This window comes from Crocodylus porosus, unplaced genomic scaffold, assembly GCF_001723895.1.
Source record: "Crocodylus porosus isolate Cpor-Errol unplaced genomic scaffold, CroPor_comp1, whole genome shotgun sequence".
NCBI lineage: Eukaryota > Metazoa > Chordata > Crocodylia > Crocodylidae > Crocodylus > Crocodylus porosus.
The window spans coordinates 6,606,316-6,629,577 of NW_017728928.1; positions in this window are offsets into that span (position 1 = coordinate 6,606,316).

Below are 23,262 nucleotides of genomic sequence, written 5' to 3' on the forward strand. Positions count from 1 at the left end.
ATTCTGAGGGTGCTACGTCACCCTAACGTGGCGGTAGGCGGCGCTAGGGGGTTCACGGCCGCCCCTAGCCCCCGCGCCCTCACAAAGGGCTTCTATATGACGAAACATACATGCTGCACACGTGTGATAGAAATTATTTGCTGCAAACTTCTTGAGAGCAACTAGAGACTTTGGGGATTTCAGCTGAAGTCAAGGCATTGGGTTTCCTCTGGAGGGAGATTAGTTTGTCACGTGAAGTGGTAAAATGCAGTTTATTCAGCCTGTTCTAACATAGGACAAGACAAAGAAAGAAGTTGGTGTGTATCGGGAGAGAGATGGTTGCAGTCGGATTCGCACGGGGGCTGGAGAGCATGCTGCTGCAATCCTGTGGAGACAAGTGATTGCATTTAGAGCTGAGTTGACTCAGATCATTTGGAGCACAGCTGGCCAGTAGCAGGACGTGTTTGCTCTCTGATCATTGCCACTGACCCACGAGCTGGCGAGAAGCCCCAGTGGAAAGGGTCATTTGCAGGCCAATCAAAGAACGGCTATTGGCTGGGAATGCCAGACTCGACCCTTTCCAAAACATGTTTTCCTTCATTTTGTTGAAACACAAGATTGCACTTAGTCATCAGTTCCACGGCTGGGATTTTCTGATCTCACAAGCTGCGAACCTCCTTTCCCCCACCCCTTTTTATTTTGTTTGAGAAGCCATTTATTAAATGCTGATGCTTTATGCCTAGCCAAAGGGTTTCCAGTCAGATCATCTGTAAAGTAGGGATTTTTTTGGTTAGCTTTGCGATGGATTTCCCAGGTCTTAGAGCGATCTCCAAGTAAGGCTGGAGAAAGCGGAGGAGGGAATACAATCCCAAGCATTCATTTGCGTTAAATGCATTGATCTGCAGCCTCAGTCAGTGTACGCCACTCATCCCCTTTGCCCACAGAGTCATTGCAGTTGCTTTCTGAAGACTTGTGAAGGAGTGAGCCATTGCTGGCACGGATGTTGGCAGAAAGAGAGAGGGTTGGGTCTGCCTGTGCACGGATATCCATGTCGAGAGGCACACAAGGTTCTTTGGGTAAATCTGATCTCTTTTATTAGATCAGCTCAAATAATAGAAGAGATCAGATTCACCCAAAGACCCTTGTCTGCCTATGCCCTTAGACCAACACGGCTACAACCTGCGCCCCTGTATGTCCATGTGGCCATCTCAGAGCCCCTTTGCTTTTGTCAGTCTGTTTTTGGATGAATAGTCCTAAAAATGAGTGTCCTTGCTAAAAAGGACACTGCACCCATTTATGCTAGGTGTGGGTTTGGGTCCCTCTACTTTCCAGAGTTTTTCTTGCCCTTTTCTAATGCCCCCACTAGCCCTTGCCTTGTACCTGTGTGCTTACCCAAGCACCGCTGTTCTTCCTCCGTACGTCGTTCGCTCACTAACGGTGCACGACTGCCCTGTATTTCTAAAATGGCAGTCCTTTAGAAAAGAAGTTATCTATACCACAGTTACCCACGTCTCCTTACCACGACCTCTTCCCGGTATTTTTCCCCATGCTTCTTCCAGCTTCTCCAGTGGTAACTGCCTCACTCTTTTTCACCCCCACCTTATTTCAGCCAGGCTTCATTACCACTTCTTACTATTGCTCTCATGCCTCCAAACCAGGCCTGTGCTAGCTGCTGCAAAAAATCAAAGCAAAAAATTGTCTGTTGCTTTTCCCTGAAATGTTTCTTGCCGGCTAAATGCTCTTTTAGCAACCTACAGCTCCCCTTTACACGCTGATTAAACCTAAACCCATTGTTAAGTAATGCTTTATCTTAACCGTTTGCTCAGTATCAGATGCCCTGCCTGATGTGATATCCTGTTGTGGCTAAATGTAGTCAACTTCAAAGCTATTCTTCTTCAAATATGTCCTTTGCTATGACATTCAAATCACTACGATATTTATAATGATGACTAAGTCCCTACCTAGATCCCAACTGTAAAACCTCAGCTTTGTATCCTACAGCCTTGAAATATAAACCAGTCTGAGTCTGTAAATTATCACAATTTCATTTCCATAATATTGCTCATCCTTGGTCTACTCTTGACCCTGCTGCAAAATCACTTAGCAATGTCCTGTGTTAATTATCATGCTTGTGTGTGTGTGTGTGTGTGTGTGTGTATGGGGGGGGTTGTGTGTTTGCAAGAGCCTATGCCCTAGATACTGCAACTGCATCTGTTATCTTGCAGGTCAGTCTGAAGAATATCCCCTCAGTGATCTGCAAATACAACCCTGAGACAGAAGTTGTATTTGTCTTCTGAGGACGTTTATAAAATGTCCCTGCTCTCTCCACACCCCAAATATGAGTAGTCATTCAGATTCAGATAAGCCAGTCTCAGGAGGCACATTTTAGACCAGAGGCTAGACTGTTCCCTTCTTTTACTCATCACCAGGGATCCTGGTTTTCTCCATTTAAAAATCACAAATTCTCTGATTAAAAACCCCAGACCCATGATTAAAATGAAAGGCCATTCTATATATAGGTATCAGTTGAACACAATGTGTTATTGATATATTTAGAGTTTTAAAGCAATTTGGAAGCCTACCAGTCCCTCAATCACTGTAATAAAATAAATTCTAAATACCTATATATTTTTTGCATTTATTTTCAGTTTCTCATCATGGAAAACCAGAGCTGCTGTTAAGACCACTCTGTACACTCCAGGGAATTATGCACATAAAAATTCAAAATTATGTGCAGGAAAAGTCAAAATTATGCAAAATGAATTACTTTTAATTTTTGTTGTTGTTGTTGATTTTTTTTTTTTTTGGTTGTTTTACAAATTGAATTAAATATAACACAGTTTGAACCTTCTTTAGAAATATATGCAGGTACTTTGCGTGGGGGGGTGGGAGGTGTGTTTGTGCTTGGGGTTTGTAGGGGAGTGGGGGTACGGGAGTATGTGGGGTTTGTGAAAAGGGGGCGGTGTGTGTAGGGTTTGTGGGCACAGCCTCCACTGCTGGTGGCTCAGCAGCAGCAGGCAGTGGGCCCTCCGGATGCTCGTGGCTGCAGGAGGCAGGGCCCCTGGCAGCGCATGCCTCTGGCTGAGTCCCAGGGCCTGCGATGCCGGCATGGAGCCAGTCTGGCCCTCTGGTGCATGCCTTCACACCAGACCAGGCTGGATCCATGCCAGCACGTGTGGATTGTGGCAGTGCAGATGGGAGCTGTGCGCCATCAGGCCAGGCAGGCTCTGTGCCTGCACGTGCAGCCTCCTGCTGGAGTGCTGGAAACCCCATGTGGAGGCATGGAGCCAGCCGGCCGGATGGTGCGTGGACTGGGAGCCATGTGCCATTGTGCCAGGCAGGCTCCCCGCCTCCATGTGAGGCTTCCAGCACTCCAGCAGGAAGCCGCACATGCAGGCAAGCAGGAGGCGAGCCAGCAGGTTGGGTGGGCTCCTGCTTGCCTCCACATGCAGTTTCCTGCTAGAGTGCTGGAAGCCCCATGTGGAGAGCTGGCCTGGCCTGACCCAATGGTGCATGGATGACAGCAGCAGCTTGGCACCCACCCCAGCCTCCAGCATGCCACAGCATCCCTTGAGCTGCAGCGGTGCACTGTGGCCATTGCCCCCGCCTCACAGGACTGGGCAGCAGGGCAGGTGCCCCAGCTGCTCAACACTGCTAGGGACACAGGTAAAAGACCCTGCCTGCCTATTTCTGTCCCTGGTGGGACACGGGAATGCTGCCCGGGTTCTCCCGTGCAGGCCTCAGAGCACCTGTGGACACCTCCCCACTCCCTCACCCTGCCTCACTGCTGGCTCTTCCCATAGTCCCCAACCCCTCTCCAGCAGTCACCCACACCTGGCCTACAGGGCTCACCCCTGCAGCTCTGCTGGTGCCCCTCATTCCCAACCTGCAGCCTCCTGCCCCTCCAGCCCTGCCAGATAGGGCTCCCAGCCCCCTGCAAGCTTTCTTACCCCAAAGACTCCAGGAGGAAAAGTGAGTCTGAGCCAAGCCCTGGCTAACTCAAGTCTCAGGCCCTGCCCCTTCCCCCTCTCCATCCCCCTTGGCAGAGGGTTTAGGGTTTGCCACCCTTTTTGTAAGAAGCTCTTGGAGGCTGGAACTCTGCCAGCCTGTAGAGACCTCTTTGCAAAAGTGGAAAATCTACATTTTTCTCCCTTAAAATGAAAAAAATCTGCTTTTTTTCTCGGTTAAAAGTGAAAATCCACATTTTTTCCATTTTCCCGTGGGAGATGAAAAACCCAGATCCCTGCTCATCACAGCAACGGGAAATGCCTGTCCTCCATCTCTTGTATAGTCAGCTGGGATCATGGGTTTGTCAGACAGGGCAATATAATGACCAGGAAGCTTAGAGTGCTTCAAATATATTGTAGTTATGACTCCTCACACCTTTCCTAGTGGCAGTATCTCTCCTTCTAACATTGGCTGGTTTATGCCACACATTACTCCTTTGCTTTTGGGCTGGGCTGAAGGCAGCTATGCTGTGCACCTTCAACTTGTGTTTTGTTGTGGCAAGCCCTGTTGCACTTGACCTTGAAGGAGACAAGCTGTCTTCACATTTGCTTTTGTCATTTACAGCTGACTTTACAAAGCAGTTTAAATTCTCTCCAGGTTTTCAGAAATATTTGTGGTCCCACAAGCCTGTCTCTGGCTCTGTTACATCCATGAACAAGTTGCTCATTAGATTTTTGTGTTGGAAATGTTGAACTGTACCTCTGAAGTCATCTATTAAATCAGTCTTCCTATACTTTGCACCACAGCAGATGAACCTGTCAGGCTGCTGTGTTTCATTTCACTGGGATTAATTACAGCACGAGGAGGGGAGAGGAAGAGCATCATTGTGGCCCGCTGAACCCTTCAGTAACATGAGCTAGGGGGAGAACACTATCAGGAGAGAGAGCATATTATCAAACCAACTTGGTGCAACACTGACAACTTTAATGCAGGGCCTTAGGGTTACCTGGCAAACAGAACCATGGGTCCCTAATAGGAGCTAGACCTCCTTAATAAGAGAGATATAGCATATCCCAAAACATGATCCCCTGCATGGATAAAGCCATTGCTAATCACTTGTAGGGTGTCAGGGAGTCTGTTACCCAAGGCAGGAGGGTGCCTTGGATTATAGAGCTGCTCTAATGAAAGTGCCCACAGTATTACATGTATTCAGCATCCTGCACCTCAAAATGGTGATGCTGAATACATGTGATGAGCTTTAGTTAAAGCAACACAGCTGCCATTTTGAAATGCTGAATACATTTGGTGCAGAGGCTGCTGGAGCATGCTAATTAGCATGCTCTACCAGGCTAGGAGCAGACTCGATGAATCAAGGCTGCTGCCATGTGTGCTAATTAGTACGCATTGGAGCCGAGGGCCCTCACATGTGTAGGTGCCCGGAGAGTCCACCACCTCTCTAGGTAACTTGTTCCAGTGCTTCACCACCCTCCTAGTGAGAGAGTTTTTCCTAATATCCAACCCAAACTTCCCTTCATAGGTGACTGGTGCCTCCTGAGTCTGGGGGGGCACCAGCAGGGCACAACCAAGGAGAGGGGGTCCCCCAGCAGCCAGCTGGCAACTGAGGGAGGGGTCCTCCAGCTGCCAGTTGGGAGGTGGCCAGTCACCGAGTGCACCAACGGCACGGTGGCAGCGGGAGTACCGGCACGTCCACATGCGGCATGGCAGCGGTGGAAGTGACAGCACTTCCACTGCTGGCACTTCTGCCACTGATCTACTGCCGGCGGAGCCAGTTTCAGGGGGATACTAATACTCTCTGTGCCCCCCTACCGGCTGGAGTGCGTGCTATTGGGGGGCACCAGCACTCTCAGGGGGGGCACGTGGCCCCCCTACGCGTCACCTGTGCCTCCCTTGCTTCAACTTGAGACTGTTGCTCCTTGTTCTGTTGTCTGCCACCACTGAGAACAGCCCAGCTCCATCCTCTTCGCAACCCCCCTGCAGGGAGTTAAAGGCTGCTATCAAATCCTGTCTCTGTCTTCTCTTCTCCACACTAAATAAGCGCCGTTCCCTCAGCCTTTTCTCCTCAGTTATGTCCTCCAGCCCCCTAACCATTTTTGTTGCCCTCCGCTGGACTCTGTCCAATTTGTGCATGTCCTTTCTGTAGCAGGAGGCTAAAAACTGGGCACAAGACTCCTGATGTGACCTCACCAGGGCTGAATACAGGGGCGTAATCACTTCCCTTGATCTGCTGGCAGCACCCCTACTAATGCAGCCCAGTACGCTGTTAGCCTTGTTGGCAACTAGGGCACATTGCTGACTCGTAGCCATCTTACTGTCCACTGTAACCCCCACGTCCTTTTCTGCAAAAAAAGGATCATGATCATGGTCCCAGGGAAATGCTGGCAAAATCTGAGAGTCCCGATGCGATAGACTTGTGATCAGATTCGAGCATCCGAACTGGAGTCAGACCTTCGGCCTTCTGATATTCCTGCGTTTGCGACAGACTCCTTCCATGTCCAGACAAGTTGTTTAGACTTTCCCTGCCGCCGTTTCTGCATCTTCCGAGCGAGGCTGCTCATAGTCGTGTTCTTCACCAGGGTGTTGGTAGCTTTAAATGGTTAACAGTGTGTGGCCTGATGACGCTTCAGAGGTGCGAAGTATCCTGCCCATTATCATTACCAGAGACTTGCAGGAAGCCTTTGGTGCTCCGTATCTGCAGCTGCAGTCCCAGCGGGATGCCGATGTTGCATTTTTTGCGGAGAGGTGGTCCATTAAAGTTGCTGCACTGGCGGGCCCGGCTTCTTTCAGACGTGGAGGCTGCTGGACTGTTTTGCAAGGGGACTGCGTTGTAGGCTAACGGGCCCGTTGAACCTGCACATTTTCCCTTTCTTTCTCATTTTGTGTTTGGTCATGAAATGGGCCAAGAATTTATGCCTGGACCTTTTAGACAAGCATGGCTGGAACGTGAGGATTAATTGACACCAATAAGAAAGAGCATTTTTTGAAAAGGCTCTGGAAAAGAAAGCATGCGGTCGGGTTTAACCTATTATGAACCCATCCACCACATGGACTAAAGAGCAGAAATCCTCTAACCATTAGCAATGGTCCTTTACCCTTCTGTGCCACCTCTCGCCCAAGGGCCCCAAAGCACTTGAAGGGCATCACTTGGTGCGTACTCACTTTAGAGACATGGAAAATGAGGTTTAGAGAAATTAAGTGACTAAGTCCAGGTCTTGCACTGAGTCTGTGGAAGCATTAGAGACATGTCCCTGTTCTAACTATTGCACAGACCTGCCTGTCTCTTCCTAGGAGAGCATCTCCTAGTAGAATGGATAAATGACTGTCTGAGAAATGAAGTCCTGGCATGTTAGGGTTAAAAGTCCTGGCATGTTAAAAGCTTTCTGCTCCCTTTCCGTGTTGTGGTGGGTTTTTTTACCTTTGCAAGGTGAAATCCATTGTTGAGCACTCAGCTCCCGTAAAATGCAGTGCTTGGGCTAGGTGGAAATGGAAGTCCATAGAAATTAATGTCCACGAATGAATCAAGGATTGAAATGAGTGTCACCCTTTAGGGTTCAGTCTTGACTCCCATGGTAGTGCAGATCCAGATGGCTGCATGGGCATGGAGGTGACACACCGTGGTGAGCCTGCAGGAGTTTTTCCATATTCCCTGGTGCAGAGCGGAGCCCAACATCCATGGTAGTGCTGTGTCAGGGCAGAGGTGGATGTCGGCTAGTGCTTGGTTTTGATTTACTGGTCCCTCAAACTTGTGTGTATATGAAAGGGCGGGGGTGAGAGAAGATACCTTGAAGAAATGTCTGAAGAATGGAAGGTACTTCAGTTCTTGTGGACGTTTCCTCTTGCCGTGCGTTTGTGTCTGGGTGCAGAGCCCCTTTCTCCAACCTGTATGTCCTGCAGCTTGTGAGTAGGGTTTGTAGAGCCAGAGACTGAGACAACCCAAAACCAGTTGAGAGAAGTGGAGGCAGAAATTACCAGGGTTTTCATAGGCAAATGCCAATAAATGGTCCACAGAGGAAAAATAATTAATGTATAAATTAAGCTTTCTCTTCTCAAGCTGGCTAACGACTGCATTTGAAGAGTAAGGGTGTAAAGCCCCAGAGAACGTGTTTGAGCGGACATGATTTTCATCTCCATTATCTTTATTGTTGGTCAGGATTCAGCAAGAAGCCTGGCAGCTGGTGTCCAATGTTGCTGGCTCCCATCAGTCTGTTCACGGCATGTGGAGTTTAATTCTTGTGTGCGATGAACCTTCAAGGCTGGTTACCTTTTGGGTGCCGGTGAGCCTTTGGGATGCCCAGGTAGCCGTAACCAGCAAATCATTATGAACGGGTCATTAGATAAACTCTGTTTTATGGGTGAGATGATCAATTTGGCACCAGCTTCTAATGCATGCACAGCAGAAGATTAACACTGCTGGTAAGAGCTCAGTATGTAATAGTGCTTTTTGCTCCCCCCTCCTCACCTGCTGTAACTGGTTAAATTGCAAAGAAAACCTCCAGCCAGCCGACCCCACAGAAATCACTTCATTTTCTTGCAACTTTACAAGCAGTACAAGGTCACCCCCACACCTCTATACCAAGAAAAGTCAAACTGATTCTGTTTCTTGGAGCATTTTTAAGACTGACACCAACCTAAAGCTAAGTGCCATGCAGCATAAAGCTCCCATGCTGCGCACTGAAGATTTACAGTTCTTTTAATTTAACTTGAATGGAAATATTGTGAGGCAGGTGACTTGGGGGGAGTCTTTTCTGAAAGATTACTTGATTCCTTATGCCTTACAGGGAAGGCTTCATTTGAGGTTTGGTTGCTGTATTCATCATCTGTCCAAATGTGCTTTGGGGATTTGATCTTTCTCCATTTTTGCACGTGTAATATATATACTTCAACCAACACTGCCCCCAAAAAATTCATCTGGGAAGAGGAACAGGCACGAATGCACTGTGGGATGCAAAATTAGGGTAGAGTCGTGAACACAAGAAGGTTGTCTGGGTTTAAAAAGTGTACCCTATATTTTAAAGGGACAGAAGGGAAGTGTAATCATTGAAATGAACAGCAGTATCTTTATATCAGCCCTACGCCATTCGCTGGCTGGCTTTGTGACCCATTTTTCTGGCAATGAGACCAAAGGAGAACCCAAAATTACAGCATCATCTGGGAACTTGGAAGAGTGGAGAAGGAGCGGCTGAAATGGGTGGAGTTCACTGGACTGAAACGAGCCTCTGGAGCCTGTGACTGCTACTGTCATTCAAATACCTCGCCTTAATGGAATAGGCTCCTTGTCATCTGGAACAGAGTTTAAATCGTGTTTGACTTGCTTAATTACTAAAACCCCTCCCTAAAATGTTCTTGTTCTTCATATTTTAAATTCCAGCATCCTTTTGTGGAAATCAACATTCGATGTCGAGGTATTTTAATTGCACAGTGCTTTAGTTGTTCTGCAGTCAACATGCTCTTAACCTCTTATTAAGCTTTTCATAAATACGTGCGTATTCTCCGATTGTTGTATCATTAGTGTGGTACGCTTGGCTTTGCTGCCTGCAGAGGTGCTCAGAAGCACTAATGCGCAGTGACTCAGAGCAAGGAATGAAGATGCTGAGACCCAAGAATTTCAAGGCTGTTTAAAAAAACCTTAACTACAAACCCCGGGTTGCCCGGCCATCTGTTTTTCATATCCTTAGTCTTGCACATTCTTTGCGGACCTTGGCCTTGGCCGCTGACATTCAAATTGCTAAATTAATACTGTCAGCTTCAGGAAGCACCCAGAGCCCATGTGCCGCATTCTGCTTTCAGTTATACCTGTGTGAACAAGGAGTGACTCCGCATCCATGCCGGTGTCACTGCGTGTGCAGAGCTGTAATTTGGATCATACTGATCTACCGTTTGGACTCTAACTAGGGCACTCGCCCAATACCCCGTAGGCGCCCGTGTCCTTGGACTACGCCACACATGCCATACCATCTCCAGTTCTTCTCAAATGTCCACTGCATGCAAGAGCCTGGGCACACAGCAGCCAATACATTGTGCATGCTTTCTTTGTCACATATGGGGCTGTGATTTCTTGATATGCCAGCTGTCTGCACTGAGGATGCATTGTTCTGTCAGCACGAGGGTATGTGGAGCAAAGATGTTCTTAGGCACAGCTAAATTTGGTTCGGCTTCCTTGTGTTTGGACAGCAAAACAATGTTTTGAAGCTGCCACGATCCCCCCCCACCAGTCCGTTTCAGGAACCATCCTTGAGAAAATAAAACTCCCTTGATGTTCATGTCCCGCAGCATGTCAAGTGCTGAAGAAATGGCACGACTGAGCCTGCTCTTCTTGCTCTGGAGAGCTTTGCTGGCATTTTACTACAACAAAAGATGCCGTATGCACGTATTAATGGCTTGCTTTCCTGTCCGTCAGCTAGAGTACCTGTCCTACGCTCCAGGAAGAACCACTGAAGGTCACAAGCGGTTCAGAAGGAAGGAGCAAGTTGCGGAGAGCCTGGCCAGACTGGCCAGGACTGACTTGTTGCTGTATTGAGCACCACTGCAGATACTCCCGGTAACTCAAGTACTGAAGATAGAGGCAGGCAGGGGCTACAGAGAGGTGAATAAAGGGTTGATGAAGGGTTCACTGGTCTGCCATGCCCCAAGAAGTACCCTTTTAACTCTAATAGCAGTCACAGTTTCATAGTGCTTAGGGTCAGAAGGGACCTAGACAGATCATCAGGTCCAAACCGCTGCCCCGGGCAGGAACAGGTGCCACGGTCGTATCACCCCAGCCAAACCATCTCACCCCAGTCAAATATCTGTCCAGCCTCTTCTTGAAGACTCCCAAGGCAGGAGTCAAGGAACTAATAGATACCTGAATTAGGTGTAATGCTACTCTGCATGTCTGCAGCTTTCTTTCACCATAAAGCTTCTAGCTAGAAGATCACCCAGGCCTAGCCTGCCTGTTTGTTAGATCTGAAGACCCTGTACCCACCCCTTGTGCCCCTCTTACCAATTGTAAAGAGGCGGTCATGGAGATGTTCATTATTGTTCCTCCAGGGATTTGGCTCTTATAGCTTTTCTGTATCCCTTTGAATAAATAAATGGGGGAAATGAGAGTTTTCCTACTGATACGCTTCCCTTCCTAATTCTGGAGGAAAAGCCGTTCTAAAAGACCCTGTCAGTCTCAGTTGTAAAATCTGATGTGCAGTCTAAAAATAGCATTTAAGTAAGGACGACGAGTGCCTAAAATGAGTTGGCCGGAGAAACGAAAGTTGGCAAGTCTGCTCCACTTCACATTTCCAAAACTAATTTTCCATGTCAAGTCTCCTCTTCCTTTTCCCTGTGCTGTTTACACAGGAATGTAAAAAGAAACTGTTAAAGAAACCCACACATCTAATTGTTGGGGGAGGAAGGCTAGTTTTGTGGCTAAGGAACAGGAGAGAAGCCAGGAGATCTGGGCTGTGTTGCTTGCCCTGCCACGTGCTCATCTAACCGTGGCAAGATTGTTTTGCAGATCATCCACCGGCTTTGGGGCCCTCCGTGCTTGGATGCTTGTGCCCCTCGGATCTGAGTGTCTAGATGGGCTCGGTAGGCAGAGCTCCCAAGGAAATCTTGTATTTAAACCTGGACCTTAACTTTCTGTACCTCTGTCCCCATATGTATAAAATAACAATAGTATGCACTCTGGCTCAGCTGGCAAATATTTGAAGTCTTTGAGCTCCCCACATGGCTCTCCCTACGTGGTGTCATTATTTGGCCTTCATAGGCTCCTCTTTGTTTAATGCAATGCCCTAGGTGGCGGGTAGTACTAAGCAGAGCCTTATCGCTTCACTGCATGGTCATCATTTGTGCCTAGGCAAAGGGAAGGTAAAATGCTATCCGTACAGCTTCCTCCCCCATACATTATTAACATTCCTCCAGTCCTAGCAATGGAGCTGTGACGATTTATATTGGCTGCATATCTGTTCCCCAAAGTCCTAAATTTCCTCATCTCCTGCAGGATGTTCTGTCCTGCAGAGTCAATAACAGTGAGTTCCTGTATAAATGACAGTCGGTTCCCAAAGGCGTGGTGGAGTGTGAAGGCTCCTAGACTGTATGGGCTCCCATTGTGCCTCCCACTTTCATCAGCGCTCTTTCCCAGAGCTGGGATTTGCAGGATCTAATTTCTCAGCTCTTCTCTGCAAGTGTGTGGAGTCCAGAGTGATACTGTGAAGCATCTCTTCTGGTTTAAGAGAAGCAAGAAAGCCACTGTACTGTGTAAAAGGGGGGTGGGGAGGGGGAAGAGGTTGTTTGTGCCCTGCACCTTCCTAAATCAAGAGAGCAGACTTTGAAGTACAAGAGTAGTTGCTGGTATTATATACATATCATAGGATGTTTACCATGGGAGACTGAAGTCTAAACAATGAATTTGCAAGCTATGCCAGATGCTCCAGCTTGTCTTCTGAACACCAAGCCATGGAAAAAAAAAATCCTGATTACAAAAAAAGATACCCTGCTATTTGTTTTCTTTTCATAGTTGGCTATTCTGTGCACACCGAGATGCCGCTTAGGGGCTGAAAGTATTTACCTTGTCAAATATAAACTTGCTAAAAATGACCACTTGGCACTCCCTGTCCCTGCCTATTTATTTACCGTGGAGAATCTGCTCACAGAGCTTGGACTGTATTTTTTTTTTTTAATTTCAACCTTAATTAAGCAGTTAAACAAATCAATCACACCTTTCTGACAAACACCCAACTCCGCTCAAAGTCATCGCGCTAGTTTGTAACTATTTTTTGTGTGGGCTGTGGTTAATCTCCAGACAGGTTTATTCAGCAGCGTAAGGTGACGCTAGGGGCCAGAGTTTCAAAGCAGCTTTCTAACAGTGACCGCAGTGTTTGCACTTGCACTGGTTTGTATGTGTGAGACCCTGTAAACTCGCAGGCTGTCCTACATGCAGAATGTGCGTGTGACCTGCCTTGGCAAATTTAGCGATAGCATACGAGGCCATTAAACTTCAGATTAAAGGAGCAATACGTCTATCAGAGCAGTGCTTCTCTAGGGTCTTATAGGTAAAGTTGCAGCAAGGGAAGCTTGGGTTAGCTATTAGGTAAAACTTTCTCACTTTAACGTACACGTTGTTTTACTGCTAGGAGGGTGGCAAAGCCCTGGAACAGGTTACCCACCGAGATAGGTTTGGAGACCTGGCTAGACAAAACCTCGCCTGGGATAATCTAGCTGGGGCTGGTCTTGCTTGGAGCAGGGCATTGGACTAGATGTGACCTCCTGAAGTCCCGTCAGCCCTCATTTTCCATGATTCTCTCATTGTAAAAGGAAAGGATCTGGGTGATCTTTCCCCACCATGTCGATTTTTTTCCCTTGTCGTTGATGCAGTCTTATGGGGAACATCACTGCAGTGGTAAAATGCCTCCAATATTCATGAACTGAGTCGCCTGCAAAGTGCTATCATTGCTTTTACAGGGAGAGAAAATAAGGCACAGACGTGGAGGGACATATCGGAGATCTCACCTGGCTGTGCTCGGTGTGGGAAAGCAGCACAGACCTTTTGACTGCTGGGTCTGTGCTTTGTATTCCCAGGCGCCCCTTCACCCGCCGGGCGCCATCACCTTCAAGACTGGAATTGCAGGTTGGAATTTCTCAAAACACTGGGTTTTTTTTCCCTTCAAAAAAATCTCAAACAGATTTGTCTTTCGAAAAATGTTGACATGTTTCCTCTTGGCCAAGTGTTTTTGCCTCCTTTCCAGTACTTAAACTGGCTGTTAAAATGTTTAAGAAAAATTATCAGGAAAGATAAAGAGAAATGAAAAGCGGGTCTATTCTTAACCTTCCAAAACAATGGACTTAATAGTTTCAAATTTGTGAACTTTGTTTTCAGCTGACCTTCACTTATTAACCCTTTGGACTGGTCTGGGCAGGTATATTTTGCTGTATACTGGCATAAAGGCCCAAAGTCTACCTAGCATGGGTGGCTGAAATACTGTCGTTCTGGGGCTCAATAATTTGCCTTCCTTCAAGTTTCTATGACCTCCACTTCCTCCCTGACATGTTGAAGTGTGTTGCCCATTGTTTCATTTTGGAGCCTTGGGAAAAAACCCAACAACTAAGTGAATTATGCACAACAGGAAAAGAAAAGCAGCTGCGCATCTTGCGAGTGGCACATCCTAGAGCACTTTGTGTAGAAAAAGGTAAGGTCTCCATTCAGCAAGGGGGCTGGAAATCTGGCCCTCTGCCTGAGATTTGTCTGGCACACAGATTTCTTTCTCCTTTCCACTCCAGTGGGCAGGGGGAGTGCAGGAGGCATCCTTCTTTGTGGGACAAGGCTGGACTCGCACCTGCTGGCCTAGGCAGCACGACCTGATCTTGCACAGCCCCGTCCCCCCACTACCTGCCTGCATCTAGGGCAGTGTTTCTTGACCCAGGGGTCGCAACCCAAAAGTGGGTCACAAGAATATATAAAAGGGTCAGGAACAAACTTTAAGAATGGATTCTCCTTTAAAAGAGAAAAACATGGGAAAGCGTGGCTTTTCCCTTGCAGGCTGGCAGAGTTCCCGGCTACTGCCCCGCACGCCCACCCCGAACACAAGGTGGGGGGGCAGCGGGTCAGGAGTGAGGGCCATTGATGTTTGCAAACGGGTCCTGGTACAGAAAAGGTTGAGACCCACTGATCTAGGCCATGTCTGTTGTCAGAGCAGGACTGTTCCTTACCGTGCTGTGTCTGTTCGTTAATGCTTTGCAAACAAAAGCATTGGACAATAGTTGCCTTCTATCCTTTGCCGCCGTTGGCCATTTATATGAATGCTGCCCTGTAAAGAGGTAGAAGTTGCAATTTTCTGCCCTGTTTCCTGCCCTCTCATACCTAACTGGGACTAGAAGTGCTCCTTTAATGCCACTGTGTTGCATTACTGCAGAGCACTGCCTGGACACATGCACAATAAGAGATGACTCCTGGGAGGGGCTGGAAATACTGGGAGACTTACTTGAAGCATCCTAAGAGATTGGTGCCAGAAGTTAGGGCGAATTAAAAATGTTACGTGGTATCCACAAGTGTTTAAAATATGCTTGATATAAAAACCAGTGGAGACGTTGGGCAAACGTTAAATGGGAACACTTCCTTGTCTCTCCAGGCATTTCTCCTACTACATCCTCAGTCTGTCTTGCAGTAAAATAGGTCCTATGGTCTCTTTTCAGCTGAAAGCTCTGTTGACTTACTGAGGGCTAGGCTCCGTGTCCCGATTCAGGAAAGCATTTAAGCTTGTGCTTAAGTCGAACAAGCCATCCCATGAATTGCAGTAAGCTGTGTACCTGCTTCTGGGTAGGCACATGCTAAAGCCTGCTTTACGGACAGAGGCTTTGAGGCAGCAGTGTTGTCTTTTGCTTCTGTAGGGGCCTTACCGTCAGCTCATTCATACAGCTGTGGTGACAGCGAAGCATAACTCATCCCACGGGTATCTCTAAGGGCACACTGACTTTCTAGACTTTCTATGGAGGGAGTCTGGCCTCTTACCAGACAAACAGGCTCTTTTCCAGTCCTTTGACTTTTTCCAGCATTTGAGGACATCGGGTCTCCATTATAGAAAGAATTTGTACTGGAAACACTGAGTAGCAGCTGATACATATAGAGTTATGTTTTGCTGTTGAGTCCGATGTGCATTTTTAAAACAGCTGTGATTCCCCTGGACAGCCTTGAAGGCACGCTCATTAACCATAAGGCAAAGGGGAAGTGAAGCTTCCTGTGGCAATAGCAAGTTGCGATCTAGCAACAAAAGCGTATTCCTGTGCTGATGTCAGGTATGGACACGGTTCAGTTTGCTGTCTTACGGTACTTTGTCATTGCTGGGTCGGTGGCACACAGTGCATCTGGCTGAAGTCGCAGGGATGATATCAACTGGCTGCCATGCCACAGCCAGGCTGTTTGGGCTTCTCTTCCTCCTCTGCTGGGTCCCCTGGTCCCTCTGGAGTCCTTCAGTCCACCTGCCTCATGCTGCTGTGGGGTGGGCCAGGCCGCCTCGGTGCCCCTGCAGTCGGTCTCGGGCTGGTAGTGGTGCTGCTTTGCCATGTGTATCCCGTGTCTCGTTACCACTCGGAGAGGTTTGCGTTAGTGGAAACAATCCCACGTGTCATTGGAGTCCCATGACCTCAAGCGAAGGCTCCTCATTTAGGCTGCCAGATTGGGAATAGTTGGCAAATGGAGCAAAAATTGCGATTGTGTCAAGGATTTGGCACAGGAAATGGACTGTCAACCGAACACAGTTAATTTTTTCCTGCCTTCTACCTGCCAGACCCAGGGAAGGGCAAGTAGCTGGAGCTGACACCGTTCTTTTTTAGGTCCTTGCGTGTTTTCATGAGCATTTGACTGGCTAGATGAGCTAGCTCCTCACTCATCCTACATAATGCCAGGCAAATACTGATCATGATTAGTTTAACATTTCAGGCCCAGGGAATACAATGCACCCTAACTCTCCTCCCTTATAAAATGTCTTGCTCTATTTATAACCAACTGAGATGCTTCTGTTTCTGCAGCAAAGCAGCTTTTTCCAACGACAAGGCTGAATGAACAGCCGCTGCTGCTTTTCACTTGGCGTGAATGTCGTTTTGTTAATACAGTGGGCAGGAGGGGAAGAAGGTGGGGGTCCACTCTCGTGCGTCCAGAGGGGTTCATGGTATCAGAGCCTTAAGAAACGGGTCTTGTACCAACGCACTTCTGAACTCTGCAGGTATTCTGTACAACTTCTTTGTGGTTCCTTCGGGAGCCGTTCCCAGCGCTGTGTCCTTGCGTCAGGCACAGCGACCAAACGAAGCAGTAGCATCCCTCCTTCAAGAACCAGTAGAGCTTATCCCAAAAAGAAGCATGGTTTCTCTCCCATCCCCCTAGGAGCCAAATCCAAGCCCCATCAGACCCCAGCCTTTGCACATGCAGTAACATAGGCTATCCTGCTGAGCAGCACATCAGGGCTGTTTGAGCCTCAGTAGGGATGTCCCAGAGCAAAGGGCCCTTCTTGGAGAAAGCTCTACTGCCGCCCCTCTTTTCTAAGTCAAGTGGTGGAGCCATCTGCTGATTACCTCTCCCTGTGCTCCTGATGTAAATGCAGTCTCACAACTTGAAAGGTCCAGTCCAATTTTTGTAATGATCCTTTCCGGTCTCCTATAGCTTGCTTTTACATTTGGGCCCCTGGTTCTTCAAGCCAGTCCTTGCAGCGAGACCTCTGTGCTCGCATGGGTCAGGCTGCAGGATTTGGCCCTGGGGCCACAGGAATGATTTCTTACTCTGCTAAACGCTCATTGATTTCAGCAGGAGTGGTGTGCTCAGACAGCAGGACTGGTCTTCACTGCCTATGCAGTGTAGCCCCACTAAAACAGAGCCAGCCTGTCGGTGTAAGGTGACAACCACAGTGTGGCAGGCTGAAAAGGGGAGGATTTTAGGTCAAATCAACCCGGTAAAACTCTGGCTTCTTTTAAGAAGTGCTGGGAGCTCTTTCCTACTTGCTCAGCACCTATATCCATATCTCAGTGAAGAAAGCCGCACTGATTTCTGTGGATTTGGGTCAGGCCCTGGTGCTGACGTGAGAACAAATGGGCATAAGCCGGCTCTGAATGCACATCCCATCTGCTGGCGGGCAGGAGGTGTCTACACCTCAGCTCAGTGAGACTGAGCAGCAGTCCCCTGGTAGGAATTGTGGGGGCAAACATCTCCACTCAGTTTAAGATCGATTCGTGTATGAAAGGGGGTCTGTGACGTGGTGACTTCCAATAACCAGCAACTGGCCTCTTACCCCGGAAGGTCCCTTCCAGTTCTCTGTTCCTATATAGGCCACGAAGCCAAGTAATGCCCCTAAATACAAGAGTCCAAGAGTTTTCCCTCCGTCACTGCTGCGTAGCGAAGTAGGTGATGTGCTCTACAGGGCTTCTGTTTTGCACTTCACCGCTCGCCGCATTTTAAGAGCATTGTACAGTAGATGTCTAATTTATGGAGCGCTGTGGAATCTTGTAGGTAAGATACTAATACTTTTCAACCCAAATGCAAACTGGCATTTATTATTTCATCTCAGATGGCAGCTCCACATTTGCTTAATTATTTTTACTATACTTAGGACATATGACTTCCAGTCCTGTTGCTCTTTTTGTAGCTGAACATATGGTTAGAATATCTCTTCTGTTACCGTTAGCCTTCTCTTAAGCCTCCTGCATTTTAACTGATCTCTCACTTCATTCCTAACACATGCTCTTACGAGGAGAAAAGAAGCCACAATGACATGAATTTCAGATGGTTGGACTTTGAAGTTTGGCATCTATTAGATTGTGTTGCTTGATGTCCCATAAAGGCTTGGCTGGACTGGTTTAGCATGCTGGCATCTCTCAGGTTGCCATCTTGTTTTCCAAAATCTCAACTTTCATTTTTTTTTTTAAAGCAAGTGCCTCTCTCCCTCCCTCCCTCCCTCCCTCGGATTGAAAAGTGAGAGATCAGCTGTGGCATCTAAGGAAAGCAAAGCTTAATAGCTAGAATTTAGAGTCCTACCAACTTTTTTTTCCAGTTCAGCCTCTCCAATAAGTATGTGTTAAAAATGTGCAAAGTCAGATTCCCTACTTGTAAAGCAATTAATAGAAAACCCTAATTTAGCTTGTTTTGACAAGATGCACATGTTACCATTAGAGCAGCACAATTATCTGCTCAGGACTCGGTTCTGCATTCATTGCTCGGAGGGAGCTCCACTGACAGTTTGCAACGTTACGGGCTCAGTCCAGCTTTCCCTTTAACTTCATTGAGCAATAAAAGTGTCCAAGCAATGTAATATTGGGACCTATATACATATGTGGGTAAAATGCACTGTTGCAGGTTTTGCTAACTGACTTCAAAGAAAAGGTGGTGAGGCTCACGTTATAAAAAAACTACAGCATTGAATGTGGGCAGTGAGCTGTTTTGGTCCGCTTGACAGAGAAGTACCATGAACCTCAGCATCTCTCTATTGCAATGCATTTGACACAATTTAATTCCAGATTCCTTGCCAGACTCCTTTGAGATGCCAGTGTTTATCTTTAAAAAAATTCTAAATCTATGAAAGCTAAAAACCTCCCCAGTTATTTAAAAATCGTCTAAAATAGCTATCTATTAGATAAAAAGTAACACCACCCGGAGGTAAGAAAACCATAGAGAAAAACAAAATATCTCCTGTGCTTGTTTGCTTGTCCTTAGTCCAAAGTAGATCTTGGCCCGGGGCTATTCACTTTTCAAACAAGGGCTCTTATAATAATGAATCTGACAAAAAAATCAAATATTGCCACATGAATGAGGCTGCTAAAGCAGTGTTTCCCAGAAGCAGGAAGGTGGTGTTGCTGAGCACTTCCAAAGCGGTGTCACTTAATTTACCCACCCGGATGGGCGGTCGAGATGCTGATTAGATTTACACTGGATGAACTCCAGAGTAATAGAAGTCAGGGGAATTACTCTGGATTTACCCCAGCATAAACAGGATCAGAATCTGGCTCTTAATTTAAAAAAACCCAACAGTATAGAAGCAAAGCTTGAGCTGGGAAATGCTTACACGATACAGATTTGTTTTTCTTAACAACTGTGACGCTAACTAGCTTCGAGATTGTGCCAGATTTGACTATAACAGAACCTGATTCCCTGCCAAGTCTACTGCGCTGATTTGTAGGGCAACATTGGCAACTTAAACTAAGGTTTACATTGACGGCTATATTACACATTTATACAAGGTTGGGGAAGTGGTTCCAATTACCTAGTGTTCTGCACTGTGACCGCAGCAAGTCTGCGTGAACAGTCGTCTTTTAATGAGCTCATAATGAAATGCTCGGGCCGCGTTTTAAAAGCCATTTAAGGGACGTACACTATATTACGGGCTGTTATCGCTGCTTCTGTGCTCGCATCGTGTTAGAAACGGTATTGGTGGTGGGGACTGAGCTATTTGTTCGATGGATAAGTATAGTCACAGCTATTTCCTGCACATTCCAGTGACGGAAGCCTGCTTGCCAGTTTGCTCTCAACATATTTGCAGACAGCAAAAGCCACCTTTGGACTAGTTATTGCAAACATTGCGTTCTGTGATGAACTTGTTCCCAAGGCTCAGGCTGAAGAGTCTGGCCCAGAACAGCCCCATCTCCAGACAGGGTGGGCCAGCCTCCGTTCTCACCCTGCTGGTGTAGGTCTGGAGATGATCTGGGTTTGCAATGGTGATGTTAACTGATGAATTATTATTATTTTTTTTAAGCAGGAAATAGCCCCATTGAGTCCTTTTATGGGCTCTCCTTTGCTGATAATAAGAGTCTGGAAATTGTAAGGCTATCCCCTGGTATCCAGACTTCCCAGCTAGGGACTTGTTCCCCAAGAGTATAGGGCTGTTGCAGTATGAGCGGCAATTCAGAAGCAGCAGAGGGGATATGATGCTTTAGGGCTGAGAGGGATCTTTAGCCTTGTTTGTCCTCAGAAGTGAGTGATGAGCAAGAGACATGTCCTAGGCCTCATGTCAGCAAAATCTTTTAAACCAGAGATTGAGTTGTGTGACCAAGCTAACCTCAGGTATAAGAAGTGCTCAGCTAAATAGGGAAGGGCTGCTGAGCCCATGCTTGAACAGGGAAGAATCATTCTTAATGAACTGGCAGAGTAATAGAAATTAAAGAATGTATTTGTGTTTCTTAAGGCCTGGATACAGTCCTTTGGCCAGATCGTCCTGGCTGCACAAAGCGTTTGGGCATGCTAAATTTCCAGTGAGGGGCCGGGGGGCAGGTTTCTTTCGGATACTGTTAGATACACACATCTTTTCATGCTGCAGAACAAGTACAGCATGTGGCTTGTGTCTGTTCTGGCTTGATCTGTATATGGTCCCCTGAAATGGAGAGTCACCCCCTTTTCCTGCAGAGGTGTCAGATGCCATTATATGCTGCAGAGGAGAGATCTACACATTGGGCTTCTTGGCGGAGACTTCTCATGCGTTCTTCCACGTCTCAAGCAATCCAGTCTGATTGGAAGTGATCGGATTGAACGTGGGCTATAGCTCTTGTGCCTGGAAAGTCATAACAAATCCCCCTCTCCCCATGTGGCAGGATGCCAGCAGCCTCAGCTTTCAATGCCTGCCTCAACTTTTCCTTTCCATACTCTGAGACATGGAAGGAGCCCCAGGGACCTTCTTTAGGTAGCTTTTAGCCAAGTGAATAAAGGTCGTAAGTCACACCGCATGGGAGGAGCAGCCCTTATTTCAGCACCAGTTTGGATAAATGGTTCAATTTTGTCAGCAGTCTGCTAACATTTGGTAATTTTTCTACAGGAGATTTTGAAAAAAATAATATCTTTGGGCTTCTTTTCATTTGCTTTCTGGTTCCTGAGCTTTAAGTTTTTCTTCATAACCATGAGGATGAAAAACACCCTGTTTATTGAAGCTGATCATTCGACTCCTGGAGCTGGAGCTTTCAAAAAAAAAGACCAGCTATCGTAAGATATGCATTAAAAATGGCATGGAGACAGAGACAGGCACCTCTGTAACCAAAAGTGGAGTGGACCTGCCAGAAGGTTGATTCCCACGTGGACAGAATTGGGTATTTTTCTTAGTTTACTTAATGCAGAGCTTTGTCCTCATTGTAACGAAATACACTTCCAAGACACACGAGTGGAGGGAAAAAATGCTAAACCCCACCATACATGGCTACCCTTCTACTGTAGTTGTGTCACTGAGCTGTTTGAACTGGGATTTTTTTTTTAATTTGTTACCAAAAGAGGTTTGCATCTGAGCCAAGACCACGTCTCTGCTAAACTTCACTCCCGAGTAAAATCTTTACAGCCAAGTTATAATCCCTTGGAAAATGGAGTTATAACAGAAGTGCTAACTGCTAACACAACCCCAAGCAATAAACCACATTGCTTTACTAAAAAAGGAGATGATGACTTCTTATTAAACTCAATCATGACTTGGCACTGTGGATTTTAAGTTTTGAAGTGCATTTTGCAGCAGGTAAATCTGGCACCAAATCGTCAGCCTTATTTGCTTACTCATTGAGCCACTTCTGTTTGCCTTTGCACCCTGTCACCACTGCTGAGATGGTTGGATATCCATCCGTGCAGCATCCGGGCCACTGTCTGTGTGGTATGGATGTACATCGTGGGATATAAAAACCCACGTTAGAGGCAGATAAGACGCAGCAAGGATCTAACTTGCTAATAATTGCATGTAGTGAAAGTTAGCTGCTGAGATCAATCCCTGAGGCTTGCTTTTAGGCAAAACTCCCTTTCCCAGCAATGAGAGCATGGCTTGAGGAAAGGCTTCCAAAGCAAATGCAAAATACCATGAACACTTCACATTGTTCCCAGACACTGCAATATGCAAGTCAGTCCTTCTCCCGCTGAAACAACTGACCCATGGAGACTATGGGGAGGTCGTATTGGCTTCCTTACAAGCAAGAAGGAACAGGCCCAGAATGCAGTTAGACCTTTTAAAATGTACTGGACCCAAAGCCCGGTTCAATCACAGGCACCTCTCTCTGGAGTGCGCCGGAGTTTGGAATAGCCCTATGGGCAGGGTTCAGGCAGTACATTCATCCAAGGCTGCCTTTATTTCCCTATTTATAGTGATTTGTGGTAAAGCAACTTGCTGCCATGTGTGATACTAGCACTTGGCATGTTGCCTCTTCTAACACTCAGACACAGAGAGGCGCAGGGCAAGAGAATTAACCTGCTGAAGCCTTGCAAACCTGCAGCTAGCAACCAAACCAAGACAGCCCCATGCTGCAGTGCCATGGGGAGTAGCATGACATACGCTTGTCAACTTAGACAGGACTTGCCCTGCAGCCTTGATCTGGGAATTGTGGCCAGTTGCCAACCGTAAAAATGGGCCCAAATGGAAATGATGAGCGGTAACTTCCCTTCCAACGCTGTCCCCTGTGTAGACGAGGGATGCTGAGTGCCCAAGAAGTGTCGCAATTCTCTTTCCCTTCCTTTAAACACATGGACGAGTGAAGGCCTCTGCCCTGGAAATAGCCTTGTTTGAAGTCAGAACAGGTATTTCCTGAAAAACTAGTAGCTGCATGCATTGATCCAAAATAAAGGTGTTTTTTTATTATGCCATCTTGACTCTTACCAAACCCTAATGTACTTGAGGGAGCGTGTTGGACCTCAGGGAGCAAATGGGATCATTACTAAAGCGCACGCAAGCAAATTCACAGCACCTGGTCATCCCAATGGCTGTAGCTGGAGACCCCTGCTATATAGCTCTTTTCCTAAGCCGTGTACGCAAGGGTACTCTGAAGAGCGTGGCGTTGTCTTCTTGTGGGCTGCCAGACATTGGTTAGGAGCTTGTGTAGTAGTGTGGGTTTCTTTGTGTGCAGGTGTGTGTAAAAGCAGCAATG